This window comes from Mesoplodon densirostris, chromosome 11, assembly GCF_025265405.1.
Source record: "Mesoplodon densirostris isolate mMesDen1 chromosome 11, mMesDen1 primary haplotype, whole genome shotgun sequence".
Lineage (NCBI taxonomy): Eukaryota > Metazoa > Chordata > Mammalia > Artiodactyla > Ziphiidae > Mesoplodon > Mesoplodon densirostris.
Window position 1 is genome coordinate 57,437,158 of NC_082671.1, and position 26,944 is coordinate 57,464,101.

General features: G+C 37.0%; 1 protein-coding gene across 1 annotated transcript in view; it reads right to left on the reverse strand.

The window, feature by feature from the left end:
* The window catches only part of PDZRN4 (PDZ domain containing ring finger 4), a 366,511-nt gene that overhangs the window by 159,039 nt on the left and 180,528 nt on the right, over positions 1-26,944 (reverse strand). The gene's annotated exons all lie outside the window — the stretch shown is intronic.

A 26,944-nucleotide genomic window follows, 5' to 3' on the forward strand; every position in this document is an offset into this window, starting at 1 on the left:
ATTGTAGGAGACGGTAGGATGAAGAAAGGATTTGTTTGTTTGCTTGTTTTAAAATAGGGATGAATGGAAGAAAGAAGAGATTGAAGATGCTAAAGAGAGATGGAACACAAAAGTAGAGGAAGTCAGAGTAAATAGGATGAGAGCATGGTAAGAGCAATAGGTATTGATTGGAGGAAGATTTTTTTTTCCTCAGTCAGAAGACAGAGATGAGCAAAGATTAGATAATTTAGAAGTGTGAGAAGGGAAAAGAGTTGAACAAGCTCACAACAGATGCCTTTGCATTCGGTGATGTAGGAAGTGAGGTTAGAGTTTTCTTGAGCTTAACATAAAAAAAATAGTAAGCTTAACTTACAAAATCAGGAGGTACTCAACAAATAGCAATAATTTAACATACTTCAATGCTGAAGAAAACTAAGTTTCCACAGGAACATGGAAACTGCCCTCTTAGAAGTGACAACTTGCTTTGCTTTTGTCATGATAAAACTTACATCAAGCATATGCAGAACAACTGAGGTTCCAAGCAATAATCTAAAATTGTGACGGATGTAGAGAAACACCAAATATTACCAAGAAGGAGTCCTCATATGCTGGATGCATCTGACGGCTGGCTAGTTTGATTTTAAATTACAATTTGAACAGATATAAACTCTTATTTCTTGACAGTCATTAACCGCAAGTCATAAAAGTGCCATTAATTCTGTAGTAGTCAGCAAAATGCTTTGTAATGATCTCACATTAATGCACCCCGCTCCTATAAAACCCCCATGGCAGCAAAGGTTTACTCTGTAATACTAGTTGAGTTTTCAGAAGCTTAAAATCCCTGCCAATGCACCTGCTTTCCAGAAGATCATTAGGTAAAAATCCCAAGGCAGCATAATCAACCTGCCTTCAGTTACCTCACCGTCTGCTAGAGAAGAAAATTAATGTTATTCCCTGAGTCTCTCTCCCAGGATTGGCTAGTGTATAGTTACTGGGCCAGCTGTCTGAGGGGTGCTTAGGTCTGTTCTAAGCTGACCTGGCTCATCGTCTGTGTGGATCCCAAGTCCCAACATAGCACACTAACACACCGACTGCAGCCTGCACCAGCTGTTCCACGATTGTACAGGTACTTAACAGGATTACAGCACACGGAGCTACTAGTTTGGCAGTGAGCACTTTGTCTTCCAATGACAGCTTTATGGCGACTCTCACAGAAGCCATCCTACTTTTTAAAAAAGCGTAAAACCAAAACACCAGATATAAAACCAGCATTCAGGACAAGAAGACAAGGAGAAAAGAAAGGCTCTTGTGACAGGGTTATTGCTCAAGCCCATTTAACAAAGGGTTTCTCTTTTATTCTCATTTCCTATGGAAAAGAGTACAAATTAGCATGGAAAATCCTGCTTTATCTCTGAATGGAGTTACATAGCCTTAATCTGAAATCTGCTTTTCTTCTGGCTACAAGAAGCCAAGCAGGGTATCCCAACAAATTGCAAGGGGAGATTTGTCACATTTGACTGGTTCTCAGACTGTGGGTTGTCAGCTGGTTGCTGATCAGAGACAGCAGTCACCCTGCCAATGACACCTACATCTTACACTGATCACCCGACTATTCTTCTCCAGCCAAGCCCTTTTCCTTTGGCTGCTGCTGTATCCACTCAGGGAAGCAGCAATAGATCAATGCTTCCTTCATATATCAGAGCTGTCCTCCAAGGTGGACTGCAGTGAAATTGCTTTGTTTTACCTAACAGCCAACTCTGAAATTTTGGGGTAGAAAAGTAACCACAGGCAAAATGTAGTGAATCTCACAGAATCTTCGGTTTAACCATTTTAAATAGCACAAAGTCATGACTATTTATAGAGCTTACTTTTGGATCTGCATGAACGATGATCACACAATTTTTTAAAAGTCAAGGATTTTTTACTAGGAATAAAATTCCTTAAGGGCAGTTTCCAAGTTGGTATCCATATGTAGTAACTACAGTTACTTCCTTCTTTTGATGCAAGCTAGAATTGTTAGTGTTTGAAGGTGTATACCACAGTATCGTTCTTCCAGTTACTCTTTCCTGATAATATACCAGCAGAAATGATACCAACATTTCATTTAGGATGACATTCCACTTTCATTACTGTTCCATAGAATGAAAGCAATGTTTCCAAGTTTTTCAATTTAGATTTTAAAGCATGTTTCTATTTTTAAAAATTTCATACATGCAAACATCAATGTACTTTTGTTGTTTGTCAATGTCAGTTAAAAATTCAAATAAATGATAATCTGCTGCAGAAGGATGCTCCTAGAAGCAGGGAAAAAATAACCTTATTAGAACTGTATACATTCTACTTTGTCATTTATTGTTTAGTTTTTAAATAAAAATACACAAACCTGTAATTATACAAGTTATATGTCACACATATAAGACAAAGGCTGCTTATTATCTGTTGCAAGGATGAATAATTAGGAAATTAAACAATAGAGTTTTGTGTTACATAACTATCAAGGGAGTTAACATGTTGGACTAAGCTTGTCATTATATATATATATATATATATATATGTTTCTATATACACACACATATACATATGTATATGCATATATGTATATGTATTTTTATATACACAAACACACACACATATATATACATGTACACACACACATACACATTATCTGAAAGTGTGGCTAAATCTTAAGACCCACACAATGTGCCATCCAGCTTCAACTTTCAACCCTCTTTACTTACTCAACAAATACTGTACAGTCTTGCCATTCTACAACATTCTCCTGTACCTTTATCCCTGTGTACTTTTGATGATATTATTTCCTCTACCTTGATTACAATTACTCATCTGAGAATTCAAATTTTATCCCTTCTGTGAGCTTTTTACTTCTTTCTGAAGCTGAACGCAGTACCTCTATCTCTGTATCTCCATACCATGTTGTAATTATTGCTATTCTAGGAATTCTAACATTACCTCCTTACTTGCCTGCTGGGTTGTGACATCTTGGAGGACAAACACCGTCTCCGCCTTTCTGGCATCTTGAATACTGTCTGGCACGTAACAGATACACAATATGTACTAATGCATGATTGAATGAAGTGTGTGAAACTAAAATAGTGGCCAAATTAAGCAAGAACATCATACATAAATCTCTTAAACTATTAGCCTTGTCAATGTTTTGCCAGCTGCTTTCCATGAAAGTAGCCAATGTTATTCAGTTTGTGTTGACAATGTCACTTACCAAATTTCCTGTGGTCAAAGATGGCATTGCCTATAAAATAACCACTAATTTAACATCAGCTTATTTTTGGTGTGGGGAGGAAAGGAAATACTACAATGTTAAAGGCATGTATGAATTACAGGCCTGTTTACCATTTTTAAAAACGTTAAAACATTTAAAAATTGTGTGTCTTTAGAATTAAGTAAATATGGCAGTTTCTTTTCCAAGTAAGAGTATTTGGAACTCGTCCTTGGTTGGGCTATAGCATTCGTCTTGATATTCTGTCTCTGAAAGCAATAAAGAGGTTGCATCCTCGCTTGTTTTTATCAAACGACAAAACAAGGTTATAGGGCAAGAAGTCAAATTCCAGTTTCTTTTATTTATTTATTTATTTGTATTTTTCTGCGGTACGCGGGCCTCTCACTGGTGTGGCCTCTCCCGTTGCAGAGCACAGGCTCCGGACGCGCAGGCTCAGCGGCCATGGCTCACGGGCCCAGCCGCTCCGCGGTATGTGGGATCTTCCCAGAGCGGGGCACGAACCTGTGTCCGCTGCATTGGCAAGCGGACTCTCAACCACTGCACCACCAGGGAAGCCCCCAGTTTCTTTTAGAACACATTCTTTAGATGCTGAATGTTTCTACCATCCCCCCAAATTCACATGTTGAAACCTAAGTGCAAAGTGTTGGAATTTGGTGATGGGGGCATTTGGGAGGTGATTAGGTCATGAGGGCAGAACTCTCATGAGAGGGATCTGTTCCCTGTAAAAGAGATCCCAGAGAGCTAGTCCACCATGTAAGGACACAGGGAGAAGACAGCATCTGTGACAGGAAGTGGGCTTTACCAGACACCAAATCTGTCGGTGTCTTGATCTTGGACTTCCCAGCCTCCAGAACTGTAAGAAATAAATTTCTGTTGTTTTTAAGCCACTTAGTCTATGGTATTCTGTTACAGCAGTCCAGAACAGACTAAGAAGGATGCTTTTATCAGTAAGTTTAAACATCAAGGCAGGGCCTCCCTGGTGGCGCAAGTGGTTGAGAGTCCGCCTGCCGATGCAGGGGATACGGGTTCGTGCCCCGGTCTGGGAGGATCCCATATGCCGCGGAGCGGCTGGGCCCGTGAGCCATGGCCGCTGAGCCTGCGCGTCCGGAGCCTGCGCGTCCGGAGCCTGCGCGTCCGGAGCCTGTGCTCCGCAACGGGGGAGGCCACAACAGTGAGAGGCCCGCATACCGAAAAAAAAAAAAAAAAAAAAAAATCAAGGCACAGGATGCTTTTAGGTAAGGGTATTATGGTAGTGTTTTGGGAAAAGTTTGCACGTATTTGGACTCAACTTCTAGAGCTGCTACAATATAAAAGAGCAGGCCTCATCCAACACACACCTTCAGACCAGTTAGAACATTTACCCAGGGAAGAAAAACAATTCATTCCAGGCATTGTAACCCTCTCCGGTTGCTAAATCTGTACAAATTTCTAGTTGTATATATATTTAAAAAAAAAAAAAAGTTGAAAAAATAAAAGAAAAAAAAAACCAAAAAAATGCTTTTAATCAGAAAGAAAGAACCTCTTTTGCCATTCTTGGTCTTCAGAAAGAAGAAAAAGATTCTCTCATTTTCAACAGAAGAAAAATGTGTCTCTAAAATAAAAACTTAGTTACCAAACTTTAAACTATAGGGATATATAAGTATGTGGAAGAAGCAGGGGTAACTATGAAAATAAATGCAGTACATTTGTTTGCATTTTAAATTCAAATCTTTTCCAATTTATACTATGTTTAAACTCTCAAATTTTAATGGCTTAGCTTAGGAAAAATATATTTGTCAATCTCAGAGGAAATATTTGGGTCTCCATCAGTCATACAGTTGTAAAGTCTTAGCAGAAAACTAAAATAATGGCTTTGCTTCTAGGTCCTATGTCTGCCAGCCAGACTTAGTCCCTTTTAATCTACTTAAAATTTAAAACGAATATAAAGTATACACATATTATACTTGCAAGCATGAAAATAGACAAAACTTAGAATAATTCTATTTTGAGAGTAAAGATCTTGATTATCTAAGCAGATAGTAAAATGTGACATTTTCAGCAAATTCCTCCCATGATAAATAACCCTTTGTAAAACTGAAAGACATACTGTAGCTCAGTGTTAATGTTGCTATGGTAAAGGATGCCTTCTGGACACAATTCCTCATTTCCAAATAACTGTGTTTTATCTACCACAAGGTAGCCAATTTCTTCCTTTAAATACATTTAAAAAAGCGCATATCTATACTTAACTATACTTTCCCAAAGTTGAAATTTCACCAGAAATGTTGGATGCTTTACAACAAAGGATGTTAGCTTTTACAAATTTGGTGGTTGTCTATATTTTCCTATATACAGGCTAAGATATTTATTCATTTAACTTTTATTTGTATGTGGGCTGTGTATACTGCTGGACTCTAGGAAGAAAAGGCAAAGTTCCAAACCAGTAACTAAATTTTACAGTTTTCTTCATATATATATGAAGAAAGTCCCATTGACTTTTCCTTCTGAATATCTCTCAGTTCCACTCTCATGTCGACATTTTTCTTTCTTTTTTTTTTAACATCCTTATTGGAGTATAATTGCTTTATAATGGTGTGCTAGTTTCTGCTTTATAACAAAGTGAATCAGCTATACATATACATATATCCCCATATCTCCTCCCTCTTGCATCTCCCTCCCACACTCCCTATCCCACCCCTCTAGGTGGTCACAAAGCACGGAGCTGATCTCCCTGTGCTATGCAGCTGCTTCCCACTAGCTACCTATTTTACATTTGGTAGTGTGTATACGTCCATGCCACTCTCTCACTTCATCCCAGCTTACCGTTCCCCCTCCCCGTGTCCTCAAGTCCATTCTCTACATCTGCATCTTTATTCCTGTCCTACCCCTAGGTTCTTCATAACCTTTTGATTTTTTTTAAGATTCCATATATATGTGTTAGCATACGGTATTTGTTTTTCTCTTTCTGAATTACTTCACTCTGTATGACAGACTCTGTGTCCATCCACCTCACTACAAATAACTCTGTTTCGTTTCTTTTTATGGCTGTGTAATATTTCACTGTATATATGTGCCACATCTTCTTTATCCACTCATCTGTCGATGGACACTGAGGTTGCTTCCATGTCCTGGCTATTGTAAATAGAGCTGCAATGAACATTGTGGTACATGTCATGTCTACACTTTTTACTGCAACCAACAAAGATGAAATTATCATCATCTGAACTGTACAAAACTGGCCCCATTGCATACGCCCTGCCTCCAAGAGTTCACACAGCTTCCATAGTTCATCTGTAATACAGGTAGATTTTAAAATACAAACTGGATCAAACCACATCCTTACCTTAAGACTTCAGTAAATGCCTGGTGTCTTAAGGCTAAATACCTAAATCCATAACAGTGTTTTGCAAGGCCCAGCTTGATTAACTCTATGCTTTTACATTCTCAGTTCTTGCTGTTCTCTTCAGTCATAGCCTTCATTCAAGTCTTCAAGTGCTCTGCCCTGTTCCCCGCAACCTCAGGACCTTTGACTCTGCCAGTCCTGAATGAAAACCCCTTTTCTTTGTCTCATGAATACCTACTCATCTCACAATGCCTTCTGGGACACACTTCCTTAGGCTCAAAATGAGATTATTGTCAATTAGACATCACTGTAGCATTCTATATTTTTCCACCATGGAAGTTATCATAGTTTTAGTTACTTTTGTGGAAATTTAATTAATACTTATCTTCTTAACTAAGTAAGCTCTTACTTCTAGATTTTTAAGTTTTAGATATTATGTTTTGATATTTTACAATGAACAATGAATATTTAGCTCTTTACTCCCCTTCCAACTCTCTGATATTAATTGTTATATCACATTCTTTGTTTAAGTCAATATTTAGTCATTACTTCACATATATATCACAGCTGAGCCATGTGGTATATTCTGATTACATTTCCTTTCTTACACAATGTCTTGTTTTTCCTCTTTTTTGTTTGTTTACTTAGTATGTATCTATATAATCTCTACAACAGAGACTGCTAGCTAGCATTTGCTATCACACATCACTTCTTCCAAAGTAAAATAACTTCCAACTTCTAACTTGATACATGATTACCCAAAAGCCATTTCTCAAGGGTAGCCATGTTTCTGATCAATGCTATGTATGTGACATGTCATATGGCAATTCCCAGGAACCTTCCTAAAATCACTGCTGGCTCATACCCTTTGTTCATTTTTCTTCATCATCCCTTTCTCCTTCCTGCCGTCTTTCCAGCAGAAATAAAGTGGACATGATGACTGGAGATGAAGCAGTCATTTGAACCATAACAGGACCTTGGGAATGGAAGCCAGGTATGCCCATATATGTGGTTCAAGGGGGTCTGCTGTGATTGCTACATTACACATAAAATTGTATTTTTGTATACCCAGATATGGTGGGAAATATCTGTAGGAATTATTAGAGTTTCAGTGAGGGAACTATAACTCTAGAGATATCAATTAAAGTTGGTATAATGCAATCTTTTTTATTTTACAACTAAAGAAACTCCCCCAGAGAGATAACTTGTCTTACCAAAAGATCATAGAGAAACAAATAGCAGGTATTGGACTAGCTTGAGATCTTAGGCTCTTGGCCTTCTTTTCTAACTTTCTCCTCAACTTCTTTGTCTCCTGTTAACCAGCAGAGTTCCTCTGAGCTATTATAACCTGAGAGAAAAGCTGCTGATCCCATTAAGAACTGAAATTAATAGGGGAAGAAAGTGAAACTAGAAGAACATAGCTACTCTATTTTGTTTACCTATAGGGCCTTGTGAAGAATTAACTAGGTTTAAATAAATGTCTTTTGATGTATTTTACTTGAAATAGCATTCCTGCTTCAATGAAGCAGTATCCAGTGAAGCAATAAACCAATAGAATAAAATAAGCCAGAATTTGCTTACCCTCCAAATTCTTTAACATGCTAAAAAGTCAACACCATGATGCAATGTCTGTGCTTTGGTTGATGAGTGCCCAATAAATGAGGAATCAATTGACTTTTTGTCAGCCAGTGAGAGAAGTTATTCTGATCAATGTTATTTCTCATTCACAGGTGTGAGTTTTACTAATCTGACCCATGACTAAAAATAGAGAAACCCCAGGGGAGGTAGTGTATCTCTAATGTGGCATGTGGGACTGCCATCTTTCTACTTCATCTTCACGTTTCTGTCTTAAATGGGAAGATGAAGGAAGTGGGGCTAGAAAGGAAGACTGGTGCTGCAGATAGGATAGCTGTACTTACATCAGGGGGTAACACTGGTTTTGTTTGTTGTCACTTTCTAGGCATTACATTGGGAGAGCATAGGCTCCCCTTGCATGACATTTCCAACCGGATATGACCAACCCTTTCCCAGGTAGCTTCTATGGGCAACAGTGAAAGAGGCACTTTCTCATGTTATATCATTTAATCCTGACAACAGCCTTCTCTTCTTTAAAGATGAGGAAACTAAGGCCAAGAGAGATTCAACAGTCAGAGCCTTTAAGCCAAAACAGGATTCCAAGTTAAATCAGTCTTCCTTTACATCTCACTGCAGCATTCTTCCTCCTAGCTAGGGTACCAAAGAGAATACACTTTCTAACCTCCTAAATGCTAAAGAAAAGTCTGTATCAATTAAATTACGAATATGACAACATTTTAGCATTTCACTTCAGGCTAGGCCAAGAATACATCAGAATGCTCAATAGTAAAATGGTGTAGCACTAGATATGTTAACTATATCTGCCTATGATAAAGAATTCCAAGTAGTGGCTTGTATATAAAGGCTGAGTTATTAGGCAGAAGTTTCAGAGTAGCCGTTTTTATCTTTGTAATTTTGTGTGTGTGTATGTATTTTCCAGGATATGAGAATATAGAGGGTTTTTAGGAAGTCTTATGATTATGGTTTTCAAGCAAAAACACTAAAGAAGGCTATACATTATCATGCCCAACAAAACATGAAAAAAGAGGATTAGAAATTCTTCTGAAAGAAAACGTGTCATTGTTCACATTTTTACAGTGTTTAATTTTCTCAAGAAAGTAGAAAGTTGAAGTGGAAGTTTTTACACTGTTATGGGCTGAATTGTGTCCCCCCCCCAAAACTATGTTGAAGTCCTAGCCCCCAGTACCTCAGAATGTGACCTTATTTGGAGATAGGATCATTGCAGATGTAATCAGTTAAGATCGGGTAGAGTGGGTCCCTAATCCAATACGACTGGTGTCCTGAGGAGAAGACAGTCATGTAAAGACACAGGGAGAAAGCATGTGAAGACGGAGGTGGAGATTGGAGTTATGCTGCGACAAGCTAAGGAATTACGAGGCTCTACCAAAAGCTAGAAGAGGCAAGGAAGGTTCCTTCCTCGGAGGCTTCAGTAAGAACATGGCTAAGCTGACACCCTGACTTCAGACTTTTGGCCTCCAAAACTAGGAGGCAACAAACTTCTGTTGTTTAAACCACCCAATTGGTATTATTTTGTGAAGACAGCCCTATAAAATTAATACATATGTTAATACTGGTTGTCTCTGAGTTTCATTGAGAATATTGAAAAATATCCTTTTAAATATCTGAATCTTACTGGGAATATCAAGGAACTTTTCACATGTTGATATTTCTGAATCCTCATTTATAAGATGGTAAATAATTGAAATGCCAAAAAAAATTGTCAGAATGACATCATATAAATAAATTCTACAGTAAGGGGAATAAATATGTCTAAGAATAATAGAAAGAACACTTTTCCTCAGTGCTCCCATAGCACCCTATGAATCCCTGTCTACTTCTCTTGTTCCCCAATGGACTGAGAAGTACTTGAGGATAGAAGTCTTGTTTATTGGTAACTTCTGCACTCAGCCAGGTGCCTGGGGACCTGAGTTTAGTACTCAACAGATGTACTAAACAAATGAATAAAGAAATAACAAAATAGCATAGACTTTAACATTTTTTAAAAAAATAAGAGGTATTTAAAATGTATTTCCTAAAACAAAAGCATGGTAAATCCCTTTATATAAAGGTTAACGATGATTCTTCTTAATATTACTAATTTCAACTTTTATTATATTTCTTTTTTAAATTAATTTTTATTGGAGTATAGTTAATTTACAATGTGTGTTAGTTTCTGCTATATAGCAAAGTGAATGAGTTATACATATATCCACTCTTTTTTGATTCTTTTCCCATACAGGTCATTACAGAGTATTGAGTAGATTTCCCTGTGCTATACAGTAAGTTCTTATTAGTTATCAATTTTATATATAGTAGTGTGTATATGTCAGTCCCAATCTCCCAATTTATCCCTCTCCCTCCTTGGTAACTATAAATTTGTTTTCTACATCTGTGACTCTATTTCTGTTTCTTAAATAAGTTCACTTGTACCATTTTTTTTTAGATTCCACATATAAGTGATATCATATGATATTTGTCTGTCTTTGACTTACTTCACTCAGTATGACGATCTCTAGGTCGATCCATGTTGCTGCAAATTGCATTATTTTGTTCTTTTTTATGGCTGCGTAATATTCCATTGTATATATGTACCACTTTTTTTTTTCTTAACATCTTTATTGGAGTATAATTGCTTTACAATGTTGTGTTAGTTTCTGCTGTACAGTGAAGTGAATCAGCTATATGTATACGTATATCCTCTCCCTCTTGGACCTCTCCCCCCACCCCCACCCATCTAGGTCATCACAGAGCAGCAAGCTGAGCTCCCTGTGCTATACAGCAGGTTCCCGCTAGCTATCTATTTTACACATGGTATTGTATATATGTCAATCCTAATTTCCCAGTTCATCCCACCCTCCCTTTACCCCACTGTGTCCACATGTCCATTCCCTTTTAAAAGGAAAACTATTTGAAGTCAAAATTTATTGCATAACATAAATAGTTTGTTTTTGATACCACTTGGATTCCATTCATGTACTCAAGTAGCTTGGAACATTTATTTGCAGAAGTTTTTCGAGTAAAGCTACCATAAGTTTTCAGTTTTAAATTAAGCAAGCATCAATAATAGAAATGAATATTCTTCAGTCCCAAAAGTAATAATGAGAGAAAATATGGAGACATAGAATGAGGGAGGAAAGTTCAAGAGTGAGAAGGAAGGAAGAGAAAAAGAGAAGCAAACAGTAAATTTGCTCAATAGATCTTTGAAAATTCCAAAAGATACCGGATTGCTTATGGGGAAAAATGTATAAAATTCTGACTTAAAAAGTCTTCAGTAAACCTCAGTAAACCTTAAAAGGGTCTTATAATCTTTCCATTTTATGTGCTCATATTCAGCACAGCTCTTTAGAGAAGTACTCCTCCTTTGGATAAAATACCATGTTCACTTTCAAAGACTTCATCTCTTATGTTGAAAAGATGATGTTTTAATCAGCTCCCATACTTCCACTTTGACAAAACTTGAACTCTGTAAACTTACAGAATCACAGCTCCCCATATGATAACAGTACTTCACTGGAAATGGCTTAAAATAAAAACCTGTTGTGCTGAAAAGAAAGCAATTTACAAACAGCTTTATCTTTATATTTTGAAATTCTTCTAAGTTGAAAACACTCAGTTTTTCATATGTGCAAATCAGTATCTTCCAAAAGTTTCCATGAATGTGAAATATCCCTTTCATCATAGAATACAAAATGCTTAATTCTTCTCTTGTACTCACTTTATGGTCTCAGTTCATCATGCTTTCTTGTTTATAATATCCATTTACTAAAATTATTCCTGTATTTTTTCCAGTTGATAAATACTGTCAAGGTAATTATTAAGTGTATATTTCTTTACTCAGCTAACTGGCCTTATTATTAAACCTCACACTCTAAAAACTAATTGTATGTAAAGCCAACGGGCTGCATGTTTAAGAATTTTAATTACTTTTCTATATCACTTTGTATTCTGTACATAAGAGCCAGGTAACACAGTTTCTACAATGATAAGTGGTTTAATTAGAAAGCTAAGATAAGAAAAATGCCTTTTACATTAACAAATTTGTTCATGCCAGTCACGTGATAATTTGGACTCGTCTTTTCTTGCAGAATTTTAAAATGTAAAATGTTAATATTAGATGAACCTTACTTCCTAATAGTCTAGCAAAGGCTTTGTTAGTATGTCATTGGTTCTTTCTCTTTTGTATATTTAAACACCACAGTTGTAATTAGATTGCAAAATTGAGCCTGCTTTTAATCTTTGTGCCAGGCCAAACAAACAAGTTCTTTCTCACACTCCTAACCTGGCACGAGAATCACAAATGTAAGTAGACGCAAAGTAGACGCAGATGTAAGCTGTGCGCTGCCAATAGCATGCCTGCCCTTTCCACAAACTGTCTCAGAGGACAGCCATTGATTTCCTAGTTATTATGAACATGAAATTATTGAATGACAGATGATAGAGTGTTAGGTCCTACAAGTATTTTCCCAAATGGGTTATCTAGCCAGGGTTGCCATGGTAACTCTGCTATTTGACAGACCTTCCCACAAAGAACCCTTTGCTCAGTATTCAGCATCAAATAGCTCTCCGCTTACTACAGGCTCCTGTTATATCACAGAACTTAGAAGCTTTCATATAAAGAAAAGAAGGCTTTTCTTGCCGGGTGAGTCCACTCTGGTCCAAAGTACTAACCTAAAACCAAGCTGAGATATTTTAGCCCATTTTTTTTTCCCAAGTGGATGAGGACTTTGCCAAGGGCTGGACACTGTACCATTAACAAAGGCAGTGTTAATTCATAGAAGATAAATTAATGGTTCTGAGAATACAGGGTCCATGGGGAATATAAGTTCTGCATCACAACACACAACTCATTAGGAGGAACGAGGCTCACAAATCAGGCAGTTTTGCATCATCTAAAGGTTGTAGCATTTCTTGTCAGTGCAATATTCACACTGTGAAGACAGAGTAGGGGTTGCATTTTTCTCTTTTATTTTTTTGTTGTCACACATACAGAAAATAAAATAAAATAACATTTTCAGATGAAAATAGTCTTTCTAAAGAAAATATTTTAAAAGGTAATTTTTCTAGTTGACATGTCTCTTCTTAACTTTTGGCTTTACACTTGGCATTTTGGCCATGAGAGGTTTACATGCTGGTATTTTTAAGATGAGTTACCCGGGGTGAGTGTAAAACCATAATTTCATATCAAAACAACAAATTAAGGGCATCATAATAGCTTGGTCAAAATGAAGGGAGCTACCCTGCTGCCACAAGTAAACTTTGATTTTTTTCTTTTCAACTGCTCCATTTCCTCATTTTCTTTTCTTCTTGCTAAATATAACTTTGCTCTCAAAAAGACATTCTGGAAATGCGGAGCTTTAGTATTCTTACTCCGGAATACTTTGTTAGACTTATCTAACACTTGTATTTTAGTTTTTCTGAAGAATGTATCATCACTCAAAGGGAACAGCAGTTAGATTGAATTTTACATCCATTCAATGTTTTATAGGTGAAATTCCACAGGAATGGATACCAAAGATCACATTCTTCACACGTAGTAGCAACTCATCTTCAAGTTCCTATCCAAATTCTCCAGAGATGCCCAACACTGGTTTTATGACATTTTATAATCTTAAGGAGAGAGATCCAAAACAAAATTAATTTTAATTCATCTTAAGCTAAGAAAAAATGCCACATTCAACATTTTTTTCTTATATGGAGGAAACTTAAGCAAGTAATGATAGTATGTCATGTTTCTGATCATTTTGTACTAATTAGTTTTAATCAAATTTATTAATCTACAGTAGAGATTTAAAATAAAATAGAACTCTAAATAAACCACAATTTAGGTAAAGTGTTCGCTATTACAAATTTCAATTAACCGGAATCACAGGAAATTCAATTTTATATTCATAAATGCTGATAACAAACAAATCTCTCTCTCTACAGATTTCTACTCAGAGCTCCAAACCAACATAGCCAATGGTCTACTGGGTGTTTCTATTGGGATTTCTACTGGGATGACCAAAAAGACACTTCAAATTTAATATGTTCCATCCTGAACTCATTGAATTTCTCTTCCTTGCCCTTACCATTTCCCCATACCAATAGTTGTCTTTTATACTACAAAATGGTAGGTTTATAGTATGATGACTATTGTATTTTGTTGCATTTTATTTACTTTGGTTTATCTGAAAATTGTGATAACTCTCAGAAGATGGAGAAAACAAAGTTTTACTATGTGTAGAGCTGGTGGGGTTTGGGCTGGTACATGAATACGTCAAAGAGGTTAAATCCTGGCCTTTCACAGTATGCAATCAATAGATTTCCCCCAAGATTGAAAAACCAATGTGCAGCAATATAAGCAAAGTATTTAGGAACATGGAGGTAAATCTCAGAAGAAATGTGTAGAGGTCTGGGATGTGGGGATGAGATAGACCATGGGACTCCTCTTTTTCACTACAAACCTTGTCATATATTTCAATTTTTTAGCCATAAACGTGTACTTTGAAAGAAATAAAAACCATCTTTTTTAAACCTAAAAAAAAGGTAACATCATTCACCCAACTGCCCATCCTAGAACTGGGGTGTCATCTGTGTTACCTCTCCTTGCCTCACTCTCTACATTCAATCAGTTACCATCATACCATCAAATTAAAATCTCTCATATTTCTCAATTCTTCTATCCTAGTCCAAGGCCTTCATGATCTTTCCTAGATCATGGTAGGTCATGATAGACTCAGTCTCACTGTCCAATACAGACTCTATAAGGCAATCAAATTAATCTTTATAAAGCATAAATCTAGTCAGGTCATCACTTCTCTGCTTTAAACATTCTAATGCTTCTCCATTGCCTTCAAGACACAGTTTAATCATCTTAAATAGCATGCAAGACCCTTCATGATCCAAATTTCACTAACATTTCAGTCTTATTCTTGGTCACTTCAGAATGTATTTTCTCTAAACTCTGGTAAGATTGAACTTTTTTTGTGTGTGTGTGTGGAAAATCAGATATTTGACAAGGTCTAGTATCTAGAATATATAAAGCACTCTTACAACTCAACAACAAAAAGATAAAACAACTCAACTTAAAAGGGCAAAGGACTGGAATAGACATTTCTCCAAAGTAGACATATGAGTGGCCAATTGAACTATTTTTTAGGTTCCTGATTAGTACATGAGTTCTTTTCCTCCAAGCCTTTTCATGTATTGTTTTCTTTGTGGTGTAGGATATTTTAAAATATCAAAATATTATTTGCATACTCAAGAGTTTGCTTACTCTTGAGGTCTTTGCATACTCAACCCCTTGTACCTCTTTGTCGCCCCCACCTTTGAATTAATGTGGGGAACTCCCTTTTTTTATTCTAGGAAAGAATGATACAGTAGTAGGTCAAGAAGTTGAAAAAAAATTAAAGAATACATTCTTGGCATTTAAATTTCAAAAGTTTAATCTTGGGGATGTGACAGACAGTAAACAGTGGGGAAAAAGTCATAAACTAGACAATGCATTTTAAGAGAATTCTTTGAAGAGCAGCAGAGAAGTAAATGAAAGAGAGCTACACCTGAAATGGTCCATCACATCGAATGAGGATATTAGGAACGATGACTCACCTAAACTGTCAACTGAAAACCAGGTCAGAATGAGGAGTGCTCAGCAGATCACAGGTAGATAGAAGAACACATGGAAGATCAGATCCGATACCACTTTCTTTTTTTTCAGTTTTTTTTTTTTTTTTTTTTTTTTGCAGCACGCGGGCCTCTCACTGCTTTGGCCCCTCCCGTTGCGGAGCACAGGCTCCGGACGTGCAGGCTCAGCATCCATGGCTCACGGGCTCCGCGGCATGTGGGATCTTCCCGGACCGGGGCATGAACCCGTGTCCCCTGCATCGGCAGGCGGACTCTCAACCACTGCGCCACCAGGGAAGCCCTTTTTTTTTTTCAGTTTTATTGAAATATAATTGACAAATAAAATTGTAAGGTATTTAAAATGTACATGATGATTTAAATATGTATACATTATGAAAGGATTATGAAAGGATTTCCCCCATCAAGTTAATTAACACATCTATCACCTCACATATTTACCGTTTAAAAATCTTCTTTGGTGAGAACATTTAAGTTTTACTCTCTTAACAAATTTCAATTAAATATTACAAACCATAGTCACCATGTTATACATTAGATCCTGAGACCTTATTCATCTTAGAGCTTAAAGTTTGTACTCTTACCAAATTCTTTCTATTTCCCTCACTCCCCCATCCCCTGGCAACTGTTTTTCTACTCTCTGTTTCTATGAGCTGGATTTTGTCTTTAGATTCCATGTGTAAGTGATACCATGCATTATTTATCTTTTTCTGTCTGGCTTATTTCAGTTAGCATAATGCCCTCCAGGTTCATCCATATTGTGGCAAATGAAAGGATTTCCTTCTTTTTAAACGTTGAATAATATCCCTGTGTGTGTATATGTATGTATGTATGTATCTATCTATCTAATCTATCTCACATTTTCTTGATCCATTCATCCATTGACAGACACTTAGGTTGTTTCCATACCTTGGTTACTGTGAATAATGCTGTAATGGGCAAAGATAAGTAATACATAAGATACTGACCCTGCCCTCAAAGGGCTTCGTATTTTCTGTTAATGTTTTTCTTATACAAAATAGAATATAATCTTTTCATCTCTGATTAATCCCTGGTGATCAAAATCATCGACAATTCTGATTTTTGAGAGAGTATTAGTGCTCAATAAGTTCAAATATTTTTGATGCCCCAGGGTGAGAGGAATGGGAAGAAGTTAAGACTGTAGTAATAAGGGAGGGGCCCATCCACTGGGCATAAAACTTATATACTGACCTCAAGGGGTGCAGAGAATTTTTTACATGAGAGAGAAAGGAGGAATAGGCCCCATAGATGAAGGGCACAAAATGTGCAAGGGCCCTGAGGAATTTAAGGTTTCAAAAAGTGAAGAGGGTGGACTGTTTCTGGTTGAAGCATAGTTTGGGGTGAACTTTAGGAGATTAGATTTAAGATGAAAATCAGAGACAGAGTCATTTTTTGATAGCCTATAGACTTTGGACTTCATCTTGCAGATAATGCAGTTGGTATTAAGGAAAGTAACATGCTTGGGTTTATACTGGCAAGGAGAAATTCTTGTCATACTGAAGAGACTGGAGGATATAATCCATAAAGAGGCTACTACAACAAGCTAGATAAGGTATAAGGAGAGCCTGCCTAACAGTGGGGAGAGGGAGTGGCAAAGTGGGGATGGATTTAAGAAGCCCTGTGAAGGCAACAATCTGTCTCAGTAAAGAAAGCTGAGTCAAAGGAGGAAGAAGCTGAGGGACAGTCTGAGATTTCTGATGGGATGACTAATGGAGAGTGAATGCATGTAAAGAAAGCATTTTGTAAGTTACACATTCATAATAAAACTAATCAGTTTAGCACATGGCACAGTATAAGGGCAAGTTAAAGAAACAACTGAAACGTGGTTATTACAGATGTTAGAGAAACTGATGTTATTACCACGAGCTACTGGAGAGAAGCTTTCCATTTCAAACAGCTTCCCTTAGTTCTCAGTAGACATTCATGAAATGTTTCCTGAATAAGGGAAATTGTATATTTATTTGTTTGGCTATAAGCATGCAAAGTGTTAAGTTGATGACAATCTATGGCTTCATCGACATTTTAAATTTATCTAGCAAGCAGATCCAAGTAATTATAAGGACAAACTTTTATCATTTACATAGAAAATCTGAATTGCCAGTAAGTGGATTTTTGCTACACACAAAGCACATTATGGCTAGCTACCTTTTTCAAATGTACACATTTAAGTCCTTAGGAAGAATTTTTTTAAATGCTTATATCCTAAATAAATGTGAAAGCAAACTCTATTATAGAATCCAGAATCTCAAAAATGCAATAAACAAGAAGCCTAACTATGGTCATGTTTAGATCTACCTCAAAAACACAAAAGATATAGATGCAAGTAAATCAAAGAAGGCATAATTTTAACCAAGAAGCTATATTTCTTCAGAACCATTTTAGCTTCTCAGACAGTTTTATTAAAAAATCGTTTTATACTACTTGTAAAGCAACATCTGTTCCTAAAGACACTTTTATAGAACAGGTCTTAATAAAATTATTTTTCAGTGAGGATTAGTTTAGATTTCACTGTAAGAAAGGATAAAATGATGCACTAGGGAACTTTTATGAAGTTATCTTCCCATGGCTACACCCCTCCCTCACACCCCCCCCCAAACTCTACCTCTGGTTGAAAGCTGTAAACATTGTAGGGCAGTGTGACAGTCCCAGAACAAAACAGAACATATAATAATATATTTTCAAATGGAAAAAAAAAAAACCATGAGGTCTTAATTTCTAAAGTATGCCTTCTGCCCAGAGCACACCCTTGACAGTGCCTCGAATGTGTTGCAAATCACTTAAGACCAATTATTCAGATTTAGATGACTCTGAAGGCTCATCAGAAGAGTGTTAGTCAACTATTTCACATGAAGACCAATTACATGTTTTCTATATCATTCCCTGACTACTCACTAAAATTTTGCTGATATTAACCTATCCAAAATGTCTTTCTGGGACTTAGGTACCAACAGTGTCTATTACAAAATTCATCTATGGTTTCTGTCAGATTTAAGTTAAATGCACAACAGGGGGAAAAATGGCTGCCAGAAAACAGCAGATTCAGTAGATATAGAAACAAAGAGAATGTATCTGTGTATTGCTCTCAGAGTCTTGCAACCAGAACCTGAGTTATCTGATAACAGCTTCATAACTGAAGACTGCTCCAATATCCCTTTAGAGAAGTTGCACAATAGCTCCAGTTTAAAAGAGAGCGGCATTTTACATATGAAGCTGGCACAGGACGCCAGGACCTTCTATTCCTCTACCCTGCTTGCCTCCTCCTCTTTGCTGGGTCCTTTTTAGGATGCACGGAATCTGCATTTTTAGGCTGAGGGAGCTGAAGCATCTACCCAAACAGGAATAAATGGATTTTACCCTAAAACTGAAAGGCCCACGGAACAATTAAGAAAGGAATGCAAGGGAGAAATTATTGCTTTTTTTCCTCTTCTGTTGATATTAATATCATATATCACCATGGGCTGGAATAATTTAAAAACCTACAGATCTGTAAAAATTTAAGTGTATAGCATTGAAAAAAACCAGGAAGATGACTGTCCAAAGTTAGTAAAATAGGCAGAAGAAATAAGAAACAGAATAAAGGGACACAATTTAACATTTGAATTTTGATATTCTTTTATCATTCTCATGTGAGCCTACGTTTTTACATTATAACATCTGTTAACAGTAATTTTTTTTTTAATGATAATAGTTTTTTCTTTCTTCTTTTTACATACCTTGGTCAATTTTATTTTTGACAATGGAAAAGCATTATTTGTGTACTAAAAACAATTCATAAGTTTTAACAGATCAAATAAAATATCAGTATTCTTGTATATACTGATATATATTATATATATTACATAACATTATATATACTATATATAATACTATTATAGTAGATATATTATATATACTAGTACATATAATAAACACTTTATTTTTGCACCTTTATTGTTTTCTACTTTTTCCTAAGACCCAATGACTCAAATCCTTAAACATAATTCAAATAAGGGAAAATACTGAAAGAGCTTGTCTTTGCAACTGTTTGTTTTATAGCTGAGAATGTTTTATGGATATATTTGTGCAGATGAGATGAAAATAGTCTCTTTGAGTTTAACTTAATAAAATTACCTTAGAATTAGGACAGTAAAGGAAGATTCTCAAACTAGTTAAGTCAACTTTCATGCAACCAAAAAATACTGAGTACTTTATGTGTCCGACACTGTTGTAATTTCTGGAATAAATACTTTCATATTGTAATTTATTTGTATGAAATAACTGGGGAGAAAACTCTATATCTTTGAATTTCTAACCCCCAGGGAAATTGACTAGGCTTCAATTTCAATATAAATTAAACTAGTATATAACATTTGATATTTGATAAAAGCACAAAAAGTTTACTAACTGGAAGTTATACAAAAGTTATAGCTTATGGTATTTGTAAGTCATTATAATTCTTGATTCAAATTAGAACAGCTCAAGACACCATGCATCTTTTTGTTATGATTTGATCTGTTCAATTCTTCACATGGTGGTCTAAGATTTTCTTAGAAAAGGAACAACAGATCTAGGTTCTTCTTATTTCTCTCCCTTTACTTCCTTCCCAAATTTGAAATAGTTATTTTTGCCCAATCACTGACTTCACATATTCTTTCTCCCACTATCCCACCCTTTATGACACCTTCAGCAAATCCTGTAGTTTCCCAGTCACCTTCTGTTATTAAAAGTTCTATTTAACCTAATTTAAATCTCTAGCCTCATGACTGCTTAACTCACTGTTTCTCAATGCCAGCCAGACTTGGGACCTTGGGCGACCTGATGTGGGAACCAAAGGGGTTTCGCCAACATGGGTATATTTTAAAATTCAGTGTCATATTAAGAACAGAAGAGTAATAGTGTTGATAATAAAAATCTAAATTCACAGATCATATCTTATGTACCAGGTACTTTGCTAGAAGCATTATATTTATACCTCCACTCTTTACATCATCTCTGAGGCACAGACATGGTTAATAACATACCCAAGGTCACCCAGCTAGTTGGCAGCTGAGTTAGGATTTGAATTTGAGTATTTATGGCTCTAAAGCTTGTGTTTTTTTTTAACCATACACATCTTTTCTCTAAGTGGCTATTTTGTGTACCTCTTAACCATAAGATACAGTCCAAAGGGACAGAATAACTTATATTCATGTAATAAAGGAGTAAAAAGAGAATATAAGTGGCTTATGAAATAAACTACCACTTTTTAATAATAATCAAAATTCTGTAAGGGCATAAAGATCAATATATAATAGCAGAATTTTAAAATGTCCGTCAGCTAGAGTTGTTTTGTTTTTTAAGAGTGGCAGTAACCTGGAAAACAAAATGCGGATTCTTCAAGTTTCTCTGGCACTTTCTCAAAACTGAATCTATTAAAAAATACTGAATTCTAAAATAATTAAACACAGCATTTTTCCCCCAGCTTGAATTGTCAATCCTATTAGACCAAAGTCTAATTAAGAGCAGAAAAGTGGATATTTTATCTGCCAAATGAAAATAATTTAGTGCAAGTTAATAAGGGTTGGCTTATTATTGATTGGCCATTTTGATTCCAGCTTGTTATAATAGTAGAAATTGCTTTCAGAAGATATACTCATTTTGCCAGTCATTTATAAGCATGGAACAAAGAAAGAATCCTTTGTTGTGCCTATTTGGGGATTGAAAATAGGATGAAGATACAGTAGAGTACAAAGCTAAACACACCCTTAGAAATCACAACTCTATCTAATGTGAAGGAAGAAGAAAGATAATAAAGTGATTCTATCATTTCCTGAGTGTGTTACTTTACCACAAAGTCATTCAATTAACAAAATCAAATATGAGAGTGATTTAAAAGTAGAACTTGCCAAAAAAAAAGGTACTTTAAAACAAGCATTTATTGCTTACAGTAGAATGTATATACCTGCCAAATTACACATGCCACTTTAAAACTGACTCACATGAGCAAAAGAGTAAAAACTAATTATCATAAAAACTGTATTTGTGCAGTTTTTATTTATATTACACTGTAATGCTTTCTAATTAGTATGCTTCATAAAATAACATTAGTAAGACTGACCCTAAAACTTACTCTCAATTACCTGACTTTCTCACTGAGCACTCTATTTTGTAACTTTCTTAAAATATGTCCTAGATTCTCTAGGATAGCATATGAATAGACAATGGAAAATGCCATGGATGTAAAGAACTTTTTCATTTACTTACAAAGGCGAGCTGGGAAGTAGATCTTCCCTAGGACAGCTTTCTGATGACACTGCAGCCCTGCCAACTCCATGACTGTAACCTCACAAGAGACTTTGGGCCAGAAAACAGCCAGCTATGTTGCTTCTGAATTCTTGACCCACAAAGACTGTAAGATAATAAATGTTTGTTGGTATTTTTTTTTTAGGTCTCTTTAGAATTTATTTATTTTTTTGTTTGTTTGTTGTTTTTAACTGATAAGATTTGGGGTTTTTTAAAAATAAATAAATAAATAAATTTATTTATTTATTTATTTATTTATTTATTTATGACTGTGTTGGGTCTTCATTGCTGCCTGTGAGCTTTCTCTAGTTGAGGCGAGCAGAGGTTACTCTTCGTTGTGGTGCACGTGCTTCTCATTGCAGTGGCTTCTCTTGTTGCAGAGCACGGGCTCTAGGCACGTGGGCTTCAGTAGTTGTGGTGCATGGGCTTCAGCAGTTGTGGCACATGGGCTTACTTTCTCTGAGGCATGTGGGATCTTCCCGGACACAAGGCTTGAACCCTCGTCCCCTGCATTGGCAGGCAGATTCTCAACCACTGCGCCACCAGGGAAGTCCCTAGATTTGGGTTTTTTTTTTTTTTTTTTTACATAACAATAGAAAACTAATACAGATTTTGGTGCCTGGAGGTGGAGTGCTGCCATGAAAAGCAAACTCAAATGTGGAGGCAGCACTGAGACCATGCAGTGAGCTTTTAGGAGGGTACTAGTAAGAGCCTAAAGTGCCTTAAAAAAACTGTCTCGTGGTCTTTGATAGGACTGTAGGGGAGGATTTGTAGCAAAGTGAAGTAAATGTTACTGGAAATTGGAGAAAAGGAGATCCTTGTTATGTAGTGGCAGTAAAGTGTAGCAACGCTGTTACCTTCAGTAGCTTGGAAATAAATGAATTATCCAATAAACTAGGTGATCTAGTTAAAGGTATGTCCAAGCAAAGTGTTAAAGTTGCTTTCTGGTTTCTTATTCCTGCTTAGAGTAAATTGCAAAAGTATAAAGATGAACTAAAGGAAGGACTGTTAAAAAGAGATGGGAATTGGGGCTTCCCTGGTGGTGCAGTGGTTGAGAGTCCGCCTGCCCATGCAGGGGACGCAGGTTCGTGCCCTGGTCCGGGAGGATCCCACATGCCGTGGAGCGGCTGGGCCCGTGAGCCATGGCCATTGAGCCTGCGCATCTGGAGCCTGTGCTCTGAAACGGGAGAGGCCACAACAGTGAGAGGCCCTCGTATCGCAAAAAAAAAAAAAAAAAAAAAAAAAAAAAGGAGATGGGAATTGATAGTTTTGAGAATTCTTACCATTTCCATATGGCATATGATACTAAAATTAAGAGAAGTCTTCTGAGAAAAGATGAAATCCAGGGTACTGTCAAGAAAACCTGGTCCAAAGATGAAGCAAAGGATATCCTTGTGAGATCTTGCCTCAATGTACTATTCAGTCAAGCAAAAGGCCTCTAAAGAGAGCAGGGATGTGCCCACTCTTCCAACTAAACAAGACTTCTAGAAAGATAAGGGTGTAGTGTTGTGCCTCAGTGTTCACAAAGTAAAGGAGGGTTTACCTCAAAGATAATTTTGAGTGTAACCTTTGTCTAACAGAGTAGACACCAGTAAGATTCACGAAGTTTTGAAATAATTATATATTTGGATACATCATCAGCTTAGACTGAAAGGGACAAAGAGATAGCTCAAAATGGAATATGACTTTTTGACCTCCAAAGTTCTGTTTGCTGGAATCAGGCAAGGAAAACTACTCAGCTGCAGCCATGTACTAACTTGCATGAAAAATGAAGGATGACTCAGAGCCCGAAAGTGGAGCTGAGAGCTATGAAGACTCATTCCCAGACCTTGAGACCTAATCAAGGTACTTTGGAATTGATATGGACCAGTGACTCCTTTATGTCTCCCATTTCCCCCATTCTTTGAACAGGAATGTCTATGTCAGTTACTTAATACTTGTGATACTATTGTACATTGGATGTGTGGGGAGCAGATAACTTGCCTCTTTAGTTTCATAGATCTACATATTGAGAGGAACTGTACTCAAGAAGCTTTGTTTAAGATCCATAGTGGAGGAGATTCATCCATACCTAGACTTGATTTAGATGATGAGATTCTGGATTTAGAGCTGATGCTTTGAAGCACTTGGGGGGCCTTGGGAGAAGTGAGTGTATTTTGCTTGTGGGAGCAATGTGAATAAACTTACATCCAGAAAGTGGACTGTGGTGGTTACAAACATTTCTTGATACTCCTCCCTTCAAGAGGTGGAGTGTATTATACCTCCCCTTGGGTGTGGGCCGAATTTACTAATTCACTTCTAATGCGTAGAATATGGCAGAACCGATGTTATGCCACTCTTAAATTAGGTCACAAAAGACCATAGCTACTGGTTTGGGTGCATCTCTCTCTCTCTCTCTCTCTCTATTTATCTTTCAGATCACTTGCTCTGGGGGAAGTCAGCTGCCACATCATGAAGTCACTCAGGCAACCTGTAGTGAAGCCCACTGGTAAGGAAGTGAAGTGCTTGGTCATCAATCAGTGAGGAACTAAGGCCTGCCAACAACCATGTGACTGACATTGAAAGCAAAATCTCCCAAGTTGAGTCTTCAGGTGAGACTGCAGCTTTGGCCAAGAGCTTGGCTGCAATCTCAAGAGACCCCAAACCAGAATCAGGCAGCTAAAATGCTGCCAGATTCCTGACCGACAGAAACAGTGAAAAAATAATGCTTGTAGTTTTAAGCTGCTACATTTTGGAGAAATTTGTTGTTTAATAATAATAATAACAATAAAACAATACACTGTTCTTAGAAGATGGAGACAGTATATTCAGGGATCTCTGAGTCAAGATTATATAAGGTCTTACAGCTTCCACTTATTCCCCTCAGAAGGCTTACTCTTGGAACACTGTCTTTGGGAGTCTCCTGATCTGCTACATAAGAAATGTGGCTGCCCTAAAACTGTCACTATAAAGATGCCACATGTAGGTGCCTGTTTATCAGACCTAAGTGGTCTTAGGTCCTCCAGATCAGCCCATCTTCCATCCAAATATCACTACATAATCTTACTTAACCCAATAGAAAGAGAACATTCACTCTTCAGGCCTTGTGTGAATTCTTAGCCCAACAAAATCATGACATATAATAAAATGGTTGCTGTGGTAAGCCACTGAGCTTGGAGGACTTATTATATAACTACCTGTATAGTTACCATTTCTATTAGAGGATAAGCATTCAGTTACACAGCGACACATAATCAGAAAAGCCACCATTTCCATACCAGAAGAGTTCCAAACACTTTGCTGAGCTCCTAGACCCTTGGAAGCCCACTTTTCTTTTTCTTTTTTTTCTTTCTTTCTTTTTTTTTCTTTTTGCAGTACACGGGCCTCTCACTGTTGTGGCCTCTCCCGTTGCGGAGCACAGGCTCCGGACACGCAGGCTCAGCGGCCATGGCTCACGGGCCCAGCCGCTCCACGGCATGTGGGATCTTCCCGGACCGGGGCATGAACCCGCGTCCCATGCATCGGCAGGCGGACTCTCAACCACTGCACCACCAGGGAAACCCCCACTTTTCTTTTTTAATTAGGAGTAGGCATCCCACTATTCAGTTTTCCAAATATGTAATACTTACTACAACTAATTGGGTTACACCACAGTTACAAATAGCCATGACAACAAAGTAAGCCTTTTAAATGAATCTAATATGTTCATGAATTTACCCCACAAACAATTATTAGCCTCAGACCAATTATAGTGTTGAAAAGAAAATAATTGTTACATAACCATTACTTGTGCTAGGTGTTGTATACAACTACAAGAATCTAACATGATTTAAAAAGAGGGAAAGTGCTACTTACTATATGGTAAATCCTATCAATTAAGATAAGCACTCAGTGAAGGAACCAAAGAGAGGAGCTGAAAGGATTTAGTAGAATAGAGAGTGTTTTCATTCCACAGTTACTGGTTGTAAGGAGACCACTATCCTAGTATTATCACAGTAAATACAGGATGCCCAGGGCACTGCAGGCACTCAATACATCTGAATGAATTTTGAATGAATGTATATAGCACATGCTAGTAGAATTCAGTGACTAAGTGTATTGCCTTGATTCTTGTTTACAGACTAACTCTAAAGTTACATAAAGGGATTTTTTTACACAATCCGGACTACCTCATCTTGTGGTTTGGTGTTAAAGCCACAGCTAATAGTAAACTCTTCTTTTGCAATTCCTGTAGCTCCATTAGGAATCTTGCTGAAAGAAATGGCTGGTAAAGGATAAGGCTCCAGTGTTCCTGGATTTTCTGACCATACACCATTAATCTTACAACTATTCAAAGGGTGATAGATAGTTCTCTTTCTTGGTAACTTCCAAGATGATTAGGATTTACATAAAGGGAGGGCATTCTTGAAGGAATAATGGTGTGAACATAGATCCAACGAGAGGAACACACAGAGAACATTTTGGGAATGAGGAGGCTTTAGGTACAATGCATTTCAAATAGCTTTTTGTGAACCATTGGCAAGCTGTGCCATCAAGTTAGTGTGATATAACCAGTCTTTTAAATGAAATACTGGGGGCCTCCCTGGTGGCGCAGTGGTTGAGAGTCCGCCTGCCGATGCAGGGGATACGGGTTCGTGCCCCGGTCTGGGAGGATCCCATATGCCGCGGAGCGGCTGGGCCCGTGAGCCATGGCCGCTGGGCCTGCGCATCCGGAGCCTGTGCTCCGCAACGGGAGAGGCCACAACAGTGAGAGGCCCACATACCGCAAAAAGAAAAATAAATAAATAAATAAATAAATAAATGAAATACTGAAATAGAATAAAGTATCAAAGAGCATCACAGAAAATAGGAGTAGGTCTTTTTTGAATAATATTTAAGTTGTGGGTGTATGATATATCTCTGTGTATACT